The 6,065-nt window shown below is 50.0% G+C and overlaps 1 pseudogene; it reads right to left on the bottom strand.

Annotated features, from left to right (window-relative positions):
• Positions 1-1,833: 1,833 nt before the first annotated feature.
• LOC149342259 (U1 spliceosomal RNA) lies at positions 1,834-1,986 on the bottom strand (annotated as a pseudogene).
• Between the last annotated feature and the right edge of the window lie 4,079 nt (positions 1,987-6,065).

The raw sequence follows: 6,065 nt of genomic DNA, 5'->3' as shown, positions 1-6,065 counted from the left end.
AGCTATGCTCGTCCATGCATTTTATCACTATAGCCAGTCGACTGCATGTTTGCACAGTGCGACACTACAAGCATTTTCGTGCATTAATACCTATATTGCATTGTGACTGTTAGCCCATGGCGCATGTATACTTTTTGTAATAATTCATACGTTCATTCATTTGCATTAATACTTTAGCAATCATACTCAAGACAGTACTGTTGTTCTTGCGGTATCTGGAAGGCCATTCGATGTACCAGCGCTTGTACCCGCAGAAATGCGAGCCCCTAAGTTACCTGCGTGAGCAGCAAAAGCTTTAAATCTGGCGAAAATGTAGAATAAAAATAGCCTGCCTCTCTCCAGTATTTCTTAAAGGTGTTATATACATAAATAGCATTAGTATTACTGTACGCAAGTCACGCCGAACGAAAATCATCTTAGCCACGGTCGTTGTTCACGGGCTTTGGCCATTACGCTCTTGTTTTGCTACACAGGTCGCCTGCCATGGGCCTAGGACGACTATCTGTTCCAGTCTAGCTGGCATGGCCAGAGCTTGATTACTGGAATCCAGGGGAAAAAAAGTAAAAGGTCGACTCGTGGTGCAAAGGAATGGCTCGAGAAGTAAGCGGTGCGGTTGATCCGGTATAAGTCAATCGTTCACGCTACGCCAGGCGGGCACAATCAAGGCAGCGTGAACCCATGCCACCGTCTGTTTTTGCTTGATGCGGGGAAGCGATTTGAGTGAAAACGCCGTTCAATCGATTTTTTTTTTCACTTCTGTGACAAGACGAGCTTGGTAATTGTATACGGTGAGTGTTTCCACACACATTAAAGTACTTCGCCTTGCTTGCTCCCTCATGGTGCGCTTGTTCGGGCACAATCTCGCCGAGACGCGGTCCACCACTGGTCTGCAATCGAATGAGCCAGAGAAAACTGCTCGCACTGCTCTGGACACGTCTCAGAGGTTCTCGGAACGCCCGTTCCGGTATGGTATTGCGACATGTGTCGCTACTCCCTGGACTGGGTGCAGTTTTTGAAGCATCAGAAGTAAACCACGGTCCACACGAACACGCATGCACCATGTGATACTGTTTCGTGAGCCAGGTCACTCTTAGCCTAACCAGTATGCAGTAGGATCAGTACTTAATTGAGACACCGGCTCATCAGCAGAAGCACGTAACAGAAGGCTCATCAACAGAAGATCAGAAGCGGAAGCTTCCCTACGCTAGGTGAAGCCAAGGTGACTGTGTCTGGAGATTTTACCTTCATTTCACCTTCATTTCACCTTCAGATAAAGCAAACGAAAGCAAAGGTTCGCAACTGCTCCCCTGGGGCCGTGCATGACACACTCGCGCTTTAAGCTGCGTGCCTTAACCAACGAAACCGATGTAGAGCTGGAGCTTCGAAAGGAAAGGAAAGGCTCGCGATCGGCCCGCTGGGACAGTGGACACCTCAGCAAAACCGATGAATAGCAGGAGCCTCGAAGGCAAAGGAAGGGCACATAACTGGCCCCCTGGGACCGTGGACACAGTCGTGCTTTAAGCTACGTCGCGATAGTGACAGATGTGCTCTGCATGCGTTGGCATTGACAACGTTGTGGCAGAAACACGGCGCTGGAGCCCTAGGCCGTCGGCGTTGATTGGCGTTGGCGCTGACAACGTTTTACACACGGATGGTTTTAAGGAAAGGAAGAACGCATGACTGGCTCCCTGGGTCAGTGGACGCCTGAATCGCGCTAATAGGTACGTGGGATGATGAGAGAGATGTGAGCTACATGCGTTAGCGCTTATAGTTTTCGTTCTCTAATCAGGCTTAACAGTAAAACCGAAGCTCACTTTTGCATTGTGTAAAGGCAGGGGCTGCCGCGGAGCCCCACTACCAAAAATTGCATGCTCCAGCTTCCCCATTTTGGGGAAGTGGCGTGTGTCAACCCACCGCAGTGCAGTGGGGGCCTCGACACGGAGCCCGACCATCGTGACCATCGGAGACTCAGCCCCAGGTAAGTATTCTAGGAACTGTTGTTGTTGCGACTGAGAGAAGGATGAAAAGGGAAGTGCACGGGCCTGCCGACTGGCTCGAGCCTAGCCACCACCGCTGCCACGTGCAGATAGAGGAGAGTTAAAAGATAACAGGAAAGAGTGAAAGAAAGGAAAAGACGCGCGTCACTACAACCGCGTCCGCCGAAGCGGACGCTGGCTGAAAAAACAGATAGGCGGCCGTAGCCCCTGCTACGAACTGTTGTTGTTGCTGCGACTGAGAGAAGGATGGAAAGGAAAGTGCACGGGCCTGCCGACTGGCTCAAGCCACGTGCAGACAGAAGAGAGAGAAAAGATAAGAGTAAAGTGAAAGAACATGCCTCGTCAAGACTGGCAGTGCAAATGATCCCGTCATGCTGCGCAGGTGCCGACGGATCTCCTGCCAAATGTTAAAGCTGTAACAAAGATCTAGTCTGCTTCGGTTGCGACTAAATAAGAAATAAACATCTTAAGCGTGCACCTTTCATTTGTGCTAGGATAGGATAACTTTGTTTGGCTCTAGTACAAGTGTTTTCTTTTTTTTATGTGGTCAGATGAGTCCATCCGCAACGGTCGGTTGCCCCTATTCCAGGGCTCCGCTGGATGCTGCCGTCAGCTGAGCTCGCCGTATCAGACCGATCTGGTCATCGCGGCAGTCGCTGGAGAGCAGACCCTCCCATTGCTCCACACTTGGGTTTTGTATAACTGGGACGACGTCGACTTTTTGACATGCCCATGTGATGTGATACAGTGTAGGTTTTTCATGGCACCACGGACAATTGTGTGCGTAAAGTGTGGGATGAATTTTACTTAGTGTGTTTAGATTTGGATATGAATGACCCCGTTTGAAGTTGTCTCCATGTGACAGCCTCTTCTTTGTTTAAAGATTTGTGCGGTGGTGGGTACCGCATCCTGCTGCCTTTGTAGTTGTTGAGTATGGCCGAGTACTCCTGAGCTACTGGCAGGGATTCCTCATGGTCGTTGACGTTGGATGCTCGGTAGTTAGTATATCCTCGAGCTATCCTCTCCGCCTCTTAGTTTCCTGCCACCCCCGTGTGCCCCGGTACCTAGATGATCTTATGTTTGATCGGCTTGTGTGGTTTTGCATGTGTTCGTTGCGTCTTGCAGTCTACAGAGCGGAGTATGCGGAGCGCTCCGGGACCGACTCTGCCGCAAAGAGAGTTGCGGCAGGCTGCTTGTGAATCAGTAGGAATTGTCAGTGACCGCCCAGTCCGATAGCCCTCCGCTGCCGCTAGAGCGACGGCCGCTTCTTCAGCCTCAGCTATCGTGCAGTCTTGCAGGTGAGGCGCTGGTAATCTCGTGTAATTCCGAGTTGACTACCGTTGGCACTGCGTTGTTCGTGCCTTGTCCTCTTGTCATGGCATATGTGGCAGCGTCGACATACACTGTTGTATCCTGGGATGCGTGTGTTTTTTGTAAGCGGTCGGCCCTTGCCTCTCTTCGGTCTTTGTGGAGGTTCGGGTCCATGTTTCTTGGTATTGGTGCCACCCTGAGCGTGCTGCGGTACTCATCGGGGATCGTTTCAGTTCTCAATATTTCTCGAATTTGTTCGGTGTAGCCCAATTTCTTTAAAAGAACTCTGCCTGTGGGGGTCGGCTGTAGTCTGCGCATTTAGGCAACATATGCTGCGCTTCCCGTAATTCCTCGAACGTGTTGTGCAGTCCCAAGGCTAAGAGCTTTTCCGTTGAGGTGTTATGGGGTAGTCGAAGCGCGGTTTTATACGCTTTGCGTAAAATCGCGTCCGCCTGTTGTATTTCACTTTTGATATGATTGTAGTACGGGAGACTGTATGTCGCCCGGCTGACCACTAGGCTCCTGACCAGCTTGAGTGTGTCTTCTTCTCGCATGCCATGACGTCTGTGTAAGATGCGCGTAATCATGCGGGCCACTTGGAGTGTAGATGCCTTTAATAGCGCAAGGGTGTTAGTACAGCGTTGATTTGACTGTATCCACATCCTTAGTACCCGTATTAGTGTCTTCTCTGGTATTGGTTCTCCTTCAAGGTAAACTTGTAGTCGAAGTTCTTTACTGGTAGGGACTGTTCGGCTCTGTTTTCCTCTCCAAACCCGTAAGAGCTCAGATTTTTCGGTCGAGCATGCTAGCCCTCTTGCTTTGACGTAGTTTTCAACGCAGGTGGCCGCTTCTTGTAGCCTATCCTCTTTCTCGCCGAGTGAGCCAGTGTTAGTCCATATTGTGATGTCGTCGGCATAAATGGCATGGTGGATGTCGTCGATTTCTTTTAGTTGCTTCGCCAGTCCGATCATGACCACGTTGAATAGCGTGGGTTAAATGACCGACCCTTGAGGTGTTCCCTTATTAGGCGTTCGAAACTTCTCGGACCGAAGTTCCCCTATACCGATGGTTGCAGTTCTGTTTGATAGAAATGCTTTGACGAAGCTGTGAATCCTGCGCCCGCAGTTCAGGTTGTCCAGGCCCGTAAGGATTGCTTCGTGGCTCACATTGTCAAAAGCCCCTTTGATGTTTAGTGCCATTATCACGTTTTCTCCGTCCCTAGGAACGTTCCGAAGTACACCGTCATATACTTGGAGGAGTACGTCTTGAGCTGATAATTTTGCTCTAAAGCCGAACATGCTGCGAGGGATCAGTTCGTTGTCTTGCATGTAGTTTTGAAGTCTCTGCGTTACCACTCGCTCGTATAGTTTTCCCAGGCATGATGTAAGCGAGATCGGCCTGAGGTTTTCTATCTGCAGTTTCTTGCCTGGCTTGGGTATCATCACCACTTCGGCATGTTTCCACTCCTCGGGGACAGTTTCAGCTTCCCAATGTTTGTTGAGGAAGTCTGTCAGTTCAGCGACCAGCGCATCGCTGAGGTTGCGGATGAGTGCGTTGTTTATTTTATCCGCTCCCGCGGCCGTATTTCTGGTGGTGTTTCGCATGGCCGCGTAGACCTCTTCTCGTGTGATGGGTCTGTCCAGATTAGCGTTATCGTCTCCCCGGTACTCCACTGTATAGGTCGGCGGGTTCGTGCTGCCAAAGCATTTGGCGCGCAATCTGTCGAGGAGTTCCGAGCCAGTGCCCTCGAACTGGTGTATGAACCGGTATATGGATTTATTGTTTTCAGCTTTTGTCTTAGTCGGATCGAGGAGCGCTCTAAGGATACGCCAAGTCCGTGTCGTGCTTAGCGTCCCACTAAGAGAATCGCTGAATTGTTGCCAATTTTTGTTTTGCCAGCTGTGTGGCGTATTCCTCTGCTTTCGCTGTAATTTCGGCGATTTTAAGCTTGAGTTTCCTATTATGTTTTTGTTTTTTCCATCTCCTGGTGAGACTGCGCCTAGCATTCCAAAGCTTGAGCAGCCGACCGTCCACCTCGGGTGTTTCCGCTGTTCGGTTTATGGTTTTGGTGTACTTGTCTTGCGTATCCCTTAGCATGCTTCCCTATTCCTCTAACGACTGTATGCCATTCTCGGTAAGGTTGCTGTCGCATGCTTCGCGGAACGCATTTCAGTCCGTTATTTTTGCCGCGCCCAACTGGCGTCTCAGCCTGTCTGAGGTTACTTGCGTCTTGAGTATATAGTGGTCGCTGCCTAAATTTTCCAATAGGTTCTCCCATTGTGTTTGTCCGAGTCCTCTTACGAATGTGAGGTCGGGGCAGGTGTCGATGCTGACGCTATTTCCAACCCTGGTAGGGGTTGCTGGGTCCGTGAGTAGGTTGGAGTTGAAGTTATCTGCAACCTCGGCTAGCGTTTTGCCTTTAATGGTGGCCTTTTGGTACCCCCAGCTCTTGTCCATGGCGTTGAAATCCCCCAAGATGATTAGCGTATTGTTTTTCGCTTTCGTTTGTCTGTGGACACCGTGAAAAAGTTCAAAAAATTTTGCTTTTCTTTGCTTCGGGGGGCTGTACACGTTGACGATGAATACACTTCCCCCTTTCTTTTTCTTTTTCGGTACGATCTCTACAATCACATGCTCAATGTCAGTGTCGGGTATGCTGTCGTGATTGATGGTTATGACTGCCTTGCTCACTAAGATGGCTGTCTTTCCCGTCATGTGGCTGTCGTAGCATGTGTATCCCGTGAGAGTGGGTGTCGC

This window comes from Amblyomma mixtum, chromosome 5, assembly GCF_055824585.1.
Source record: "Amblyomma mixtum isolate Tamu chromosome 5, ASM5582458v1, whole genome shotgun sequence".
NCBI lineage: Eukaryota > Metazoa > Arthropoda > Arachnida > Ixodida > Ixodidae > Amblyomma > Amblyomma mixtum.
Note: the sequence above shows the minus strand (reverse complement) of the source record. Positions and strands in the feature narration are given on the sequence as shown.